Raw genomic sequence first — 14410 nt, 5'->3', positions numbered from 1 at the left:
CGAGACCCACCGGAAGCCGTTTTTGTAGTCCTTAAACTGTGCGGAAGTAACTGTTTTAGTTCAAGAATAATAATCGAGCTAACGTGTATAGTGCAATTTCCCCTTTTATTATGTTTCTTTTGAGAATGGAGCCACAGAAACGTTGCGACGCCACTTTTTTCAAGTTTCATAATAAAAGGAAATAAATTGAAATTAAGCACACCACATACACACGCGCGTTTATAGTGACGAAATACAAAGATCGTTGTTATTCATCTGGAATGCAGCGTAGTTAATCATGATACCTGTTTTTACATTCAATAAATGACATCCTTACATTTTAAAACTTAAAATACATTACACACTGCAAGCGTTATAAAAAAGCAATGTTATGGATTGGCCAGCAGAGGGCACTCTTGTTAATGACATGGTCACGCCGTCCAAAGGCGTCCAATCGACCACAGTCACAGGACCATCTCCACATTTGACAGTCAGCTCCAGCAATCCGTCCGCGATTTTCAACGGTAAGATACTATTTACGTTTTTGTCTCTGATGTCTTAAACCAAAGGAGGGGAAAAAACCCTGCAGAATTGCTTCCGCGCGAACGATTCCTTTGAATCAGGTGCAATGTTGATCTAAATAAGGGGTGGATGGAGAATAGTTGTCCTCCGAAGATGCTCGCATCACTTTAATGCGGTTGGAGGAAAACAAATAATGAGTGCAGTGTTTATTATTTCACGTGCACATCAGTACGATGATGTTGAGGAATAACGGTCTCTGCTGCTGGTCCTGATGCTGATGCTGCCGTTGCTGCTGCTGCAGAGTGGCTTCATGGTCTGCACATGCATATAGATGGATGGACTCGTATCAGCTACATCTTCCTTAACCCGCAATCAGCCGACTGACTTAGTCACCGAGTGATGCTGTAATAGTCAGACACTACTGGGTAAATTGCAGTAGAAAAGTGGTACCGTACCTCCCGTGGCTATTTAATATAGTATGGTAATAACAGCAGTGCTTTAGACTTGCTTGCATCATCATGCTTATCTTTTCATTCAGGAATGGTTGATCAACTAAATTAGGGCCAGGCGTAGCTCATATACTGTTCCACACAATGGATCTTGATTTAGAGTCAATATTACAGACTTGCATTTCCAATGTTTAGTAATGCACAGTAATTGAAAGGTCAGCAGGTGTTTTATCAACTTGCTGCGCTGGCATTTCGTTTTTCATAGTCCATCGACAGCAATGTGATGATGCATTTCATTTTGCAAGTCTTGACTTACTTCTGAGTATCTGTGGATTTCCCTTCACCCCGGATGTTGGTGAACGTGTCAGTTAAGTGGGCTAAGTTCATTTTGTATTTTTGGAATGTATTTGTGCGCTCAAGGATTGGCTTGGATAAAGTGTCACGATCGAGCAATTGCTGTCTATGATCTATCATGGATATTATTTAGCAGAATACCGACGAAATGAAGAATAATTCAAAAGTCTGACCTTTTACCTGAACAATAACTCAATGAAACACAGTGATGATTCATTGTTATGATGTCTTTAGCACAGCATCTTGGGGCAGCAAGGTGCTGCGGCGGTTAGCATGTCTGCCTCTCAGTCAAAAGGTCATACCATGCACAATGTTCTTAGCTGACTCACATTACAAGCAGTGGAAGCAAACATCTGTTGGGAGGTGGGAGCGTTCATTTGAGTTATTAAGTGGCCAAAAACGAGAGCACTCATTTTAATATAGCGGCAACCAGCCTTGTGCTCCATGATATGAAAAGCACCCCCCTCCTCCTCCTCATTCTTCAGCCAACAAGGCAAGAGAGGGAAAATGAAGGCATGATGAGAGATAGGCCCACATGCACTCCAAGAATGCTACATTTCATTCCATGCTACGGTTCACTGGGCAGCTTGCCACCTGTTTTTATTCAACTATTCTGCAAATAACAATCACTTCCCTTATATTCAATAAATGCTCCTGGGCTGAAAGCCAGGATTTTGGGATTTGGAACTCCAACATGTCCAACCTTTCAATCTTTAATTGTTCAAACACAAGGATGTTCATAGAAGATTTTTTTTTTTTTTTTTTTTCACCTATTTGTGATTGGATCTTTGTACCTGTATGTGCAGTAGCCAAAATGAGATTTCCTAGCTTGCTGTGTGTGCATAGTTTTCAGTAGACTCCCTCTGGTGTGATGCAGCCTGAAGAGGTGGGTGTATCCACTCAGCCGCTATGATGTTAGGAAGCCGTAACCCTTCCATCCTACTCAGTCTGTCCTGGACTCTCGCCGCTCTCCTGTTTCACTGGCTTCGCCTGTCTGTCTGCTCTCCAGTGGAGTTTCACTTAGCACTGTTCATCAGCACCAAGGATACACGAGAGGAGGACACACGCTCTCCCCGCCGGCCGGAAGGCTTTTTGCAAACAATTATTGTGGCAAAAGAGCTAGAAAGTGAGAAGCTAGTGCTGCTGAGGCGTCGATATTTTCCAAAGGATTTCAAAAACAAGCTCCAGAGGTAAGGGAAGAGCAAATGTTTTTTTTTTTTTTTTTTTTTTTATTGTTCACTCAGTTCCTCTCTAAGCTGTTGATGGGGTCCCATGGTTCTTTTTCTTGCTTGATGTTACATTCTACTTTTCCCAATTTTATTGATTTGCTTCAATGCTGTTTTTTGGGATTCATTTTTTTATGTACCTCCGTCTCACAGCCTTTGACATTTAGGACTGTCTTTTTCTGGAATCATATTTGAGTCTCCAAGAAAATATTTCAATTTTATAACGGCCACATTTTGCTTGTTTGTGCATTCATTTCGATCATCCGTAAGGTAAAGAGTGTTGACGGAAAAGGCCATCCTCCAAGCGCGTGCATACCTGCAACTCTTTTCAATGTCATTCTGTCTTCTCCTTCTATCTCGGTCTTGCTAAGCCAGTTGATAGCAATTCCTAAGCTTCTCATTATCTGTGGCAGTTTTTGAGTAAAGTTACCTGCTGGCTTGACTAATGTCTTCCAGCTGGTGGGCAACGTGTGCACATGTGCACGCAGTTACAGTACACACACTTGAGAAGGTAGGCCTGCTCTAATCAGATGCGAGGGGGGAAGAAAATGTTTCAGAACGATAAGATGGGCTCGCACAGATCTGCATGCATTCACTCTGCATCACTGCGTTGCCTGCATTTTCTCTCTCTCTCCCTCTCTCTGTCTTTCTCTCACTCTCTCTCTCTCCCGCCCATTTCTGCTCTCTCAGCGTGTGCGTGTATTCCCAGTCAGACTTGGTCACTACACTGCATGTCTGCCGCACAGAATCGGCCACGGTCGGTTGGCAAAGCACAGCTAGACGACATTAAAAAGAGCACGCATTACAATTAGAAAAGACTTGTTTACAATACACCTCAGAGCCTCTGTGTGTGCGTGCAAGGGTGCATCTCTCTCGTTCTCTTGCTCACTGTCTCTGTGTGTCTCTCTCTCTCTCTCTCCATCCACATATCTACCTACCTAGTCCATCCATCCATCGTCAGATGGAATACGCAGGTCGAAAGGGCATCGATGTCGAAAGATATCCGTAGGTCGTCAACTGCAATCTGTTTTCGTCGCATTTGCGCCTGGTCCGTCGCTCTGTGTTTATGTACGCGTTTGCGCGTCAGTATGATTTCCTGGGAGGTGCTGAGAGGTGATTCATTGTGGCTCATGGCTTTTAGAGACCTTGCTGTAGAGATGCAACCATGTGCGATTTGCACAGTGACAGAAGTATCTGTGAGATGTGCCCGGGAATCATACGCCCACGCTTTTCTTATAATGACCGTCCAATGTGAAACCTTTCTTTTCTAGGCTCTTGCTGTATTTTCTATGCATCGTCGCAGACCTACTGCACAATCCAAACATACTAACCCATTTGTCAAAAGCGGTGCTCCCCAAACCATGATATCAATTCATCCAGTTTGGTTGATGCATGACCCAGCCAGAGTTGAATATTTCCTCATCAACCGAATATCATGGCGGTTGATAGCATCCATTGTGGAGAATTATTTTGACTTTGGAAGACGGATTTCAGGGCACACGCGATGTAAGGAAAGATTTAGCGTCCACCTGCAAGTCATGTATGCGTACACACTCTCTTCCCTCTTCCCTCCCGAGTTGACCGCTTTAGGTATAGAAGCCGTGCTAGAAACACAGCTAACGTATCAGGAGGCAAGATGAGACAAAACAGCTTTATTTACATAGCAAGACAACTCGCACAAATTGCCAACAACAAGGTATGGGCAAAAAAGTCCGTTTTTAACCTGCGTTTGATTTCCACTCAAGGCTGACTTCACTTTTGCTTCTTCCATGCTGAATGCTGCTTCACCATCTTTGTAATGTTGATAAGAGCGTGTGAGGGCATTGAAAGATGAACCAATTGTTTGTTATTTTGGTTCTCTATCCTTACGAGCCAGCGATCATCTTTTTGGCCTCGTGCGGCTCACATTCTCCATCCAACGGCTTCTCCTGCGGGCCTTTCACAATCAAAATACGCCACGTTTCTGTATTAACTTTGTATGATCACTTGAGGGCAATAGAAGTGAGAATTGTTTTGCTGCTATTATTGATGCATGGAGACAGAATGGGGAGACAGAACGTTCCGCCGCTAAGCCGCCGCTGGAGGTAGTCCCTGGCAATTGTGCTTGACAAAGAGCCCTGCAGAGCTACACCAGTTCGACTCACAGGATTAATCCTAGGCTTGCTTCATCTTCACACTATTTAGACTTATTAAAAATGATGTTCTTTCATCAAGCAAGTGCTGGAGACTGTCTAAGGAGCTTTAGGGCTTCTAAAGAGCTGCTGTAGGAGGAAGAGGGACTCCCTAAAATCGTTTTGTGTCAGTCAAAGAACCTCCAAACCCCGAACTGAGAAGACACGGATTCGAGTCAACGCGCACACGTACACTGTAGCCGCTACGCTAATGGATTTGTGTTGACACGCTATGCTTTCAAGTGTCGCTACAGGTGGATCACATCCAATCAATTGTGTCTTTATTGGTGCTCTGGAAAGCACACCTGACATTGAATCTTCAAACCTTTGCTCATGTTCATGCTCTCTGCTATGTGCTTATTTTTCTGTCGGTTAATCCGTCTGATAGTGGAGAGGTCCCATGTTTGAATCTACCCGTGCTTGTGTTATGGTCCTGATCTTTGCCCATCTTCTGACATGATTGACTAAATGCAGACCATCACCATTACTGGCAATTTTGTTGCAGTGGGGGTGAATCCCGTCCATTTTTTGGAGAGTTGCCAGCCATGGCTGATGCGGTTGCCAAAGGAGGCAGATTTTCGTCCTTGCTCTGGAAGCGCAATTGCCATTAAAGCACTGTCAGCAGGCCAACAAGTCTTCACAGCATGATCTAGCGACACCAAAGTGCATTGAACTTGTGTACTCTGGGATGAATTCATTGGAGCCCATTAAATCACAGACTAACATTGACCCCTTGTGTCCTTCCATATCCAACACACAAATGAGCTTTAATTCATTGAGGACTACGCTATATTGGCTGCCACCTGCCTCTACTGAATCAGTCTCATTCGCGTAAGTGAAACAAACGTGGAAACGCCAGCTAGCAGCATAAAATACCATGATGATTACTGTAATGAGGCAATTCAAATGCAACATACCAGGCGGTGGACCAGTTTCGGGCAGCAGGACGTTTGTCACAGGTCCACTCGCAGAGACTGGAAACAAATAACTCAATCATATTTTATTGATGATCAGAGTCTGAAAGAAATTGTATTTTGAAAATCTGCTCATGTGATACGAGGAAAAATTAAGTAAAAACAAGCTAACGTGTTTGGAGAGCTTCTTCGGAAAGAACAGGCCAAATAATGTGACAAAAAGTGTCCCAAATCTGAAAAAAAAAAAAAAAGAAACTCTATTTGTCAATTTGTCTTGCAGAAAGAAAGAAGGAAGGAGCAAGGTGGGGGAGCGCCGTGTGCCAAAGCGATGATCTGACTGGCCTCTTGATTGACAGCAAAAAAACAAAAACTCAAGAGAAGTTAGGAGCAAGCAAGCAAGCAAGCAAGCAAGCCAGGCCCCATTGGCTCAGCTCTCTTTTTAATAGTCAGCACAGGCAGGAGCATTCTTCCACTTTGTGCTCCGCAGTTCAGCCGTTACGTCATTTCCTTCAATTTTATATCTTGTAGTATGAGGAATTAAAAAAGCGTATGTCATTGGAGAAGCATAGAAGTTTTACGGGAAAATGACAAAGTATTATGTATATTCACGTTACAAAACTGTGCAACGGTGCATTTCATATTTAATCGTTTATGACATCGTTACTTGATAGTCTGATGACAATGCTGATGTGCCCAATTGTTTGTTCTGAGCTTGTGGCAACTTTTTCAAGAAGCAACAGTGAGGAACAATAGCTGGTTAGTTCATCCTTCCATTGTCTCCCAACACATTTCTTAATGGGTTCCTGGCATTGACAGGCAGGAAAAAACATTGTGCTTGGAGAAGAGCAGAGGGAGCTGAAGGGAACACGGGACTTCCTTCATGCTACCTCGGCCTTCTTATTGGCTGGCCCAAGGAGGAAGGAACGTCCTGGTCGAGTGTGGATGGAAGTGAAGTGAAGTGGCCGCTCCCTGCTGGAAGTCCAAAATGTTTGCCGCGTGTTTGCGGTACAATCCTGTCTGTACTGAAATAACCTTTGGCTTTCTTAGTGTGTGTTTAAATGGTGTCTGCATGCCTTCCCACATATTTCACAAAGGTGGTCGACTAAATCAGTCTATGAACCCATGGCCCACATTGAGCTCGCTCGCATGTGGGTGGATTTGAATGTTGGTCAAAGATGGCCCTTTAGGATTTTGGAAAAGAAGGGTGGATATATTTGTAAGTGCATAAGATCCTAAAAGAGATCATTGTGCGGCTACAACTGTGACTGTTATCTAATGAGTTTTAATGTAAGAGCAGAGTTCAGAAACATTTCTCCTCAGAAGCTTAATCATCTTTATTCACCAAGTATGTCAAAGCAGGAATTGTTCTCAGGTGTTTTGAGCCCCTCTAGTATTTTGAGCTGAAAGATGAGACATGCTTTAATATGACAGCTCAGCTCTCTCTTTTTTTTTTTCTCCTCCTAAAGACAAACTCGCTTATGTTACTTCCATAGTTGTTACCTTACCAGGGGTGAAGAACACTTTGGAGTTGTTAGAGTGCCACACAGGTAGAGATAAAAAAGGGTTCAAAAAAGAAAAAAAGGACTGTCATGTTGGCAGTGAAGTAAAGTGCATTTGTCACTCGATGTGTGTGCGCGCGCTCAAATCCTGTTTGATGTTCCATCTTTCAAAGGAACCTCTGTGAGATAGCTCCCACTAATGGCTTGCATGAAGCTCAGGAATGTAGATCAACTGATGAATGAATACCTTGCATGCACGTGCATCCCATCCACACACAAGACACACTGCGTGCGCTGTGTGTGCACGTGTGTGCACGTGCGTGTGTGTCTGGGCCAGCAGAGTGTTCAGCCTCAGTGGAGTTGCCGCTCTTCCAGAATTTAGTGATCCTTGAACTCTTTCAGCTACTCAACCTGCAAGTGCGGTTGCACTTTGTACTCTGCTTGACCACCACCAGGGACTTGAATAGCACATTTTGTACGTGAGCATGTTTTCTATTATGGTACAAACACGCACACTTGAGTCCCATGATTTCTTCTCTGACGCTTGCATGACTCAGAAAGGATCATCTTTCGTATTTTCAATCACATCTTTTTTGAAATCATTTTGATGGAATTGTTTGTGATAATGAGAGTTGCCATGCCAACTAAAACATCAAAGTCTGTAAATGTCAAACCTCTTTCACGTCTGTATGCTAAGGAAACGTATTCTAATCGTTTAGCTTACATGGTTTATTGAAAACAAGAGATGCACAATTGGTTTGGTGTCTGACTATTATCTTGTAATATTTGCGCTTAACTGTTTGGGTTTTTTTTTCTTCTGGATGTTGGAAAGTACTTCAGTGCAAATTAGCGTGGTAGATTCCAAAAGAAGAAGTGGCGGCATTTGCTTGTATACCGTTATCAGCTGCTTTTTTCCCCGCCCCCCCCCAGCAACTAATCTCTCCTTATGACAACCAATCAGATAAAAGATAGAGTTGCCCCAGTCAGGGTTATCTACTGTACATTCTACTAGTCAAGAGCATTTTTTTTCCTCGACAAAAAGCATTTAGCATGTTCACAAGACTGAGGGGGAAAACAAAGTAGCTGAGGGTTGCATTCCGTAAGGAAAGCCAAAACTGAGGACAATGATTTGAGAAAGAGAGCAAGAGAGTCAAACCATTTGTTCATTAAAATCCGGTCTTGTTAATGTTTTACAGATTATACTGACATTAGACAAATGAGCAGCAGCTTTTCTGAAGCCAGAAAATTGGCCTCCGAGGAAGGAAAGTAAGAGGGAAGTTGAGATTCGAACCCGCGCCCCTCTTATTTGTGAGGCGGACATGTTATCCGCTACTTAACAGCCATGGGCCTTTTCATTTGCCTCCACTCATATTTTCTTTAAGTGTTTCAAGAAAACGCCCATGTGAGGCAATTGCTCACGCCAATAAATAAGTACTCTTATCTCACTTGGGTGGATTTAGCTGGTGACAAAAGATCATTTGTTCAACAAGTACTTCATACTTGGTCAGTTGTCAGTGGAAATGAGCTTGCGTGCAGTCAGCCTGACAACCTAGAATAGAATCAAATCAAATAGTACCAATTAACACAATTTCTAACAAGGCTAAAAAGGGCAATTTGCACTTTCATTCGTTTGAGGTCTAAAATATCATCCAAGCCACTGAACTTATCAAATCAAATCATTTACAATATTGTGAAAATATTTCCCCAATATGATTGAGCATTTTTGTTGTTTTTTATGTTTTTTTTTTTCCCCCTTCCATGGGCGGCGCAGCGGAGCACTGGTTGGCACGTCCGCCGCCTCAAAGTTCAGAGGTGGGTGCAGGGTTCAATTCCGGCTGTGGCCTTCCTGTGTGGAGTTTGCACGTTCTCCCGGTGCCTGCGTGGGTTTCCTCCGGGCGCTCCGGTTTCCTCCCACATTCCGTGCACGGTGGTGGGCCCATCGAGCGCTCCAAATTGTCCCTTGGTGTGGATTGAGGTTGAATCCACCTTTTAAACACATATCCAGTCCCTATCCTTATTGAGCATTATGAGTATCTTCATAATTTCACAAATATTCCTGCTGTGTGGTCGTGATCAGAGCGCAAGGCATTGTTGGCGCGGCCTGCAGTACGACCCGTAGACAAATCACAAGTGACCTAGTGACACTTTTATTTTTCTGTGTTATGATGCGCATTGTCTGCAGCTGACTAAGCTGCTTGAATCGGCTCCCTGCCATGCAGCCATTGGCAGCAACCCAGAGCCCCGGATTTCTTCTAAACCGTTTCCGTAAGTCCTTTCGTGCCAACTGTGGCTTAACGTTGAGAGAAAAAAGGAGCCTCAATAACGAACCCAATTTGCCACTAGAGCTCTGGCAGATGGGGAGTGTTTAGTGTGTCTATTCGGTCCAGTAGCGTGGTCTCTTTATCAGAGCGTCTTAATGTTTAGAACACTTTGATGCGTGTCAGCATTGGGTGGCCATCTGTTGCTTTGCTGTAAAAGGAAGAAAGAAAGCGTTTGGCTTGTACCTTCGACTTTTAGTTGCCAGTAGATTTGAGCTAAAGGTGTCAGAGCGAGCGTGCGAGCGTGTTTGTGACCATCTGTCTTCTTTATTAAAGAGGAAACATTATCCTCTCATCCGTCTGATTTATTTATAATTCCATGTAGTGTAGATGAGCAAACGTATGGGCGGAGAACTGAAGGGATTTTTTTTTAACCCTCCGACTCTCACGTCCCAGTAACGCCATCTCATCGTTTTCCTTTTAGTTGGGTTCTCTGGTCTTTTTTTCATCGTATATTAGCAAGTATTTTGTTGATTCATGAGCGTCCTTTGAAAAAGAAGGAAAAATGGACATACTGGAATGCAACGCAACAGCAGACAAATTCAAATTTCCCATTGTCTCTACCTTATTTAGCTAGATAATGAGCTCAACATATGTGGCAAAAAAAAAAAAAAAAAGATTGATGCAGCTCATGTATTGGATGTAATGTAATGAATGATGCATTGCTGCCACGTGGAGGGAGCTCTGACATCAACAATGGCGGGAAGAGGACAGGCTGAAATAGTACTCTTGCATAGGATTACCATGGCGGAGCTTTAGCTTGATTAAAGTGTAATCCTAAAGAGATAACCATGCCGCTCCACATCATGTGGCCGGCCGGCCGGCCATCTTCTTCATAGAGCACCACCATACTTGAGATATGATAATACAAAGCCTATCTGAAGATGTTTTCCTGCCCATTTTGTTCTTTGCATTCTTATTGACTGAGAGAAGGTCAAAGAAAGCAGCCATGATCTCTAATCTCATGTCATGGGATCCTTCCTTCTCTATTCCTAGGATTGTACCCCTTTCCTGGATTTCATTTATTTCTGTCCAGTTCTGAATTGATTATCAATGTTCTAATTCTGGCTGACCTCTTCATCCACCTTATTCCTTGGCCCCGTGATTTTTTTATTTTTTTTTTGTGTGGAATAGCGAACCAACCCAGCGTTTTAATTCAATGGTAACGGAGAGATTGAAAGTTTATTTTGCAATACAGATCCTTTAGCAGTGATTTCATTTCGAAATGTTCTCTTTACAGTTTCTCAAAACTGACGGTTATTTTCTTGCAACGACATTCTCACTGCAACACAACTATGACACTAATATCTAATTTATTCTTTCTATATTTTGCAGGATAATGAGTTCACTGTGTGTGTAATCTGATCATTCTCAGTTATTTCTGGTTCTACTGGAAAGAGGGATTATGTCATTTTCCATCCTTTATCCTCCCTCATTTGTCAAGCCCTTTGATATTAAAGTCTCAAAGTGTGAACGTCCAAAAATAGTCACTGTCTGTAGCCTTCTCTATTATCTTGCAGTGTAGCAATTTGAGGCACTTTTCCTGATATTGACATTCTGTAGCTCTACCCGAAGTATGAAAGGGTGAGAGAAGAGCGTTAAGTAGTCAGTGGAGTTGTGGCTGGCCACCACAGGGCTGGAGACCGTAAGCAACAGGAGATAAAGTGCTGAGCCATAACATTGCCAGTGGACATTGAGTTCTCAAGAGGCAACAAATGTCATGGGAGTGTAAACTGTATTTACGACATGAATCCCACTGCACTGACCACTTGACTATTTCTGCTGCTTGTTTCCTGTTTGTGACTCCCTCTTGTCCCCATGATAAGGTCATAGCCTTTGAATGTTTCCAAAATACACTGCTGTGGTTGTATGTCAACAAGACAGACAGCAATGGTGCTTATGTAGCGTCAACCATTCAAGTGTGCTCACCCCAAGTATGCGGGCTTCCATTTTTGAAGATTTTAGAAATGATCAACATTCTTTGTCTTCAATTGAATATGCCCTGAGATACACCATCTTTTTTTTTTTTTTTTGTTTCATTCACTGCCTAATCCGGAAGCACATGCAGACAAAGCCAACATGGAGTGTAGCCTAAGCACAGGCAGGTTTTCGCATGAGCAGTCTGTTTTCCCATTCACTGCCTTCTGCTACTGTGCATTTGTAATTGGCTCTGGAAAAAAATGACAAAGTAAGCACAAGCGCACTCAAGTTGTAGTTATCACCGTCGAAGCAGACAAATGTCTGTCTGTAATTTTGCCACTGATGTACGTATCTCAGTGTCAGGGATTGTGTAGCTTTGTATTGACTTAGCTTATCTAACGCACAAAGGCACATCCACTCAAATGCTTCGGTATTATTTATTCAAACATTTGTAAATCCAAAGTGTTAAAAACAAATCCAAAGGTCATGAGCCCCCCAAACCTCAGAAATATGATGCTAACCATGAGCTCATTAGGCTCTTTCTGCATTTGCAATTCTTAATAGACCATAAAAAGATATTTGTGTCAGTTCTATTCTGAATGTGCAGGAGCCAAACAAAGTGCCTCATGTTCTTTTAATCTGATGGCCATCAGATGAGCTGTTTGATTAAAAAAGGCTTTCCTTTCAAATGAAAAACCTTCTTCTACTCCTTGCAATTGCATATCACGTTCCCCTAAATACTCAAATGTCCATTTATGAGACAATTCTTCAAAGAAAGGCTCGTAAACATTAGGAGGATTATCTAAAGAGGCCATCTCCGTTTTTTTGATGGCAGTTTTATAAAAGCAGACTTGTCGTCTCACCTGATAAATTGAGACAAGTTGACCAAGCATGTACTTGCGCGTAGAAAAAAAAAAAAAGAGAGATTTCTGAACGCGATACGAGTTCAAATGTTGTTTGGGTGGGAAATGTTACCACGTAATTGGCTCACAACAGACAAGTTATTATTGCTATTGTGTAGCATGGTGTTAATTTTAGAAAATGTTTCTTCCTCCTCTGGTCCCGGCAGTAAAACTTAACGGTCATTCAATCTTAGCGGAGATTGGTGCTCGCCTATTTCAAGAACCCGCTCATTTGGAAGAGGTTGGGAAAGTAAACAAGACTTGGAGAGTAGCTGAGGGAACCAACCGCCTGTCTGCTTGATCTGCTTCTAACGTGACAGACACGAGAGAAACGGGCTCAAATATATGCAGATTCCGAGAAATGGAATATTCCTGTAGCATCTTCAGTGAAATGAAAGACAGCTATTAGGACCCTTAATGGCTTTATCGTTCTTGCCGTTTGCAAGATGAACAAATATATTCAGCATTACATACACAATCCTGGCAACATTCTCATTATGCTCGGAAGCCAAGGACCACCACACTCAATGTGCTGTATATTAATTCAATTGCGTGCAGTAGTTTGACATTGTAGAGCAATAATATTTGCTGACCTTTAACACTTAATTTGGCCGTTGCACTTGAACTCCTTGTATAATGACTGGACGACTGTTTGCGAATACAAAATGTATATGCTGATGCACGGGTGGACTCAAGTGTATTTTCTGTGACAGTGAGATACATAATGAAGCAGCGCAAATCATTCTCCCTCTCGGTTTGGGTCTCTTTAAAGCCTTTTATCTTTGTGTCTGGCTGGCGGAATTTTCACTCACACAAGGACACCCCTGCGTGCCAAAAGTCCCAATGATCGTGAGCAGCAGGGGGGGCCCCATTTCAACCCCTTACACTGAGTGCCAAGCAGGGAAGAAATGAGTACCATTGTTATAATGGTCACTGGTATGACCCGGCAGGGGTTTGAACCCACCACCTCCCAATCTCAGGGCGGACACTCTCCTCTTAGGCCACTGAGCTGGTAACCACTTGAATCGTAGTATAACACTTATAGTCGTTTTTAAATAACGTGGATATAAATATTATCTACTGCAATTTCACATTAGATTGCTGGTTTGAAATTTGCTTTTAATATTATTATTTTTAAAAAACATTTATGTTAAAACTTGTCTGGAGTCTTATTCCTTGTTTTTATATCAGCCAATTAAAACATAAAAATCTGACATTTGGTTAACTGCTTTATATGACACAATGTGTAGGTACACTACACGAGGTTAAAAAAAAGGACAATAAATGAATAAAGGGTTAATTGCACAGCAAAACCACTTGCTCGCACCTGGGATCGAACCAAGATCTTGCCGGGCAAGAGCCCGAGTCTCTAACCAGTCGGCTATTTCGACCGACAGTCTACAATAGCTTGCAGTGTTTTGTACGAGCGATGTGTATTCCAGTTCTTTTAAGTGAACTGCATCTTTAGAATCGGTTCACTCAAAATATTTGTTCAAAAGAATCGTTCACCAAATCGTTCGCTACACTTTCTTATGTATTTATTTTATTATTTTGTACTAGTGATGTGCATTCCAGTTCTCAAGTGAACTGAATCTTTAGAATCGGTTCACTCAAAATATTTGTTCAAAAGAATCGTTCACCAAATCGTTCGCTACACTTTCTTATTTATTTATTTTACCTCGTGTAATGTACCAAAATATCCCATAATTATCTGCCTAAATAATTGTGACTAATTTATAACTATTCTACTTGTTAATACCTACAAAATAACATATTCTAACCGGAGATTGCATTGACCTAATTTTCACATGGTCCTTGTTTACATTTTGCAATTGACACGGACAGCTGTTAAGTGCCACGTTAGGGCTCTTCTTGTGTAAGTTTTGTTTGTTATGGGTTTTCTTTTGTAAGTTTAACTTTGGGTACTTCGAAAGTGCCATTTTAAATTGTACTTTGCTAGGTGTTCGTGTACACAACGTGTTGTGATGACATCTGCTGTGGAGTCTTCAGCTTGTCGCTTGTGAGCTGCTCCATAAAACCATACATGTTCCATGCACTGAGGGCAAGGCTTCCATAGGGTAGTGGTTAGTTCTCTGGGCTTTCACCCCAGCGACCCGGGTTCGAATCTCGGTGGGACCCAAAAAATTTTAAGTTTG

The 14410-nt window shown here is 42.4% G+C and overlaps 1 protein-coding gene across 2 annotated transcripts in view; it reads left to right on the top strand.

Annotated features, from left to right (window-relative positions):
* The first annotated feature begins 407 nt into the window (after positions 1 to 407).
* kank4 (KN motif and ankyrin repeat domains 4) overlaps positions 408 to 14410 on the top strand; it is a 44528-nt gene continuing 30525 nt past the window's right edge. The window contains exon 1 of one of the 2 annotated variants that reach the window (XM_049727027.2): positions 408 to 503. The gene's annotated coding sequence lies outside the window, so the exon portion shown is untranslated. Of the gene's footprint in view, positions 504 to 2089; positions 2495 to 14410 lie in introns of those variants that run through there. The other variant, XM_049727026.2, reaches the window with a different exon arrangement.

This window comes from Syngnathus scovelli, chromosome 10, assembly GCF_024217435.2.
Source record: "Syngnathus scovelli strain Florida chromosome 10, RoL_Ssco_1.2, whole genome shotgun sequence".
NCBI classification, from domain to species: domain Eukaryota; kingdom Metazoa; phylum Chordata; class Actinopteri; order Syngnathiformes; family Syngnathidae; genus Syngnathus; species Syngnathus scovelli.
Note: the sequence above shows the minus strand (reverse complement) of the source record. Positions and strands in the feature narration are given on the sequence as shown.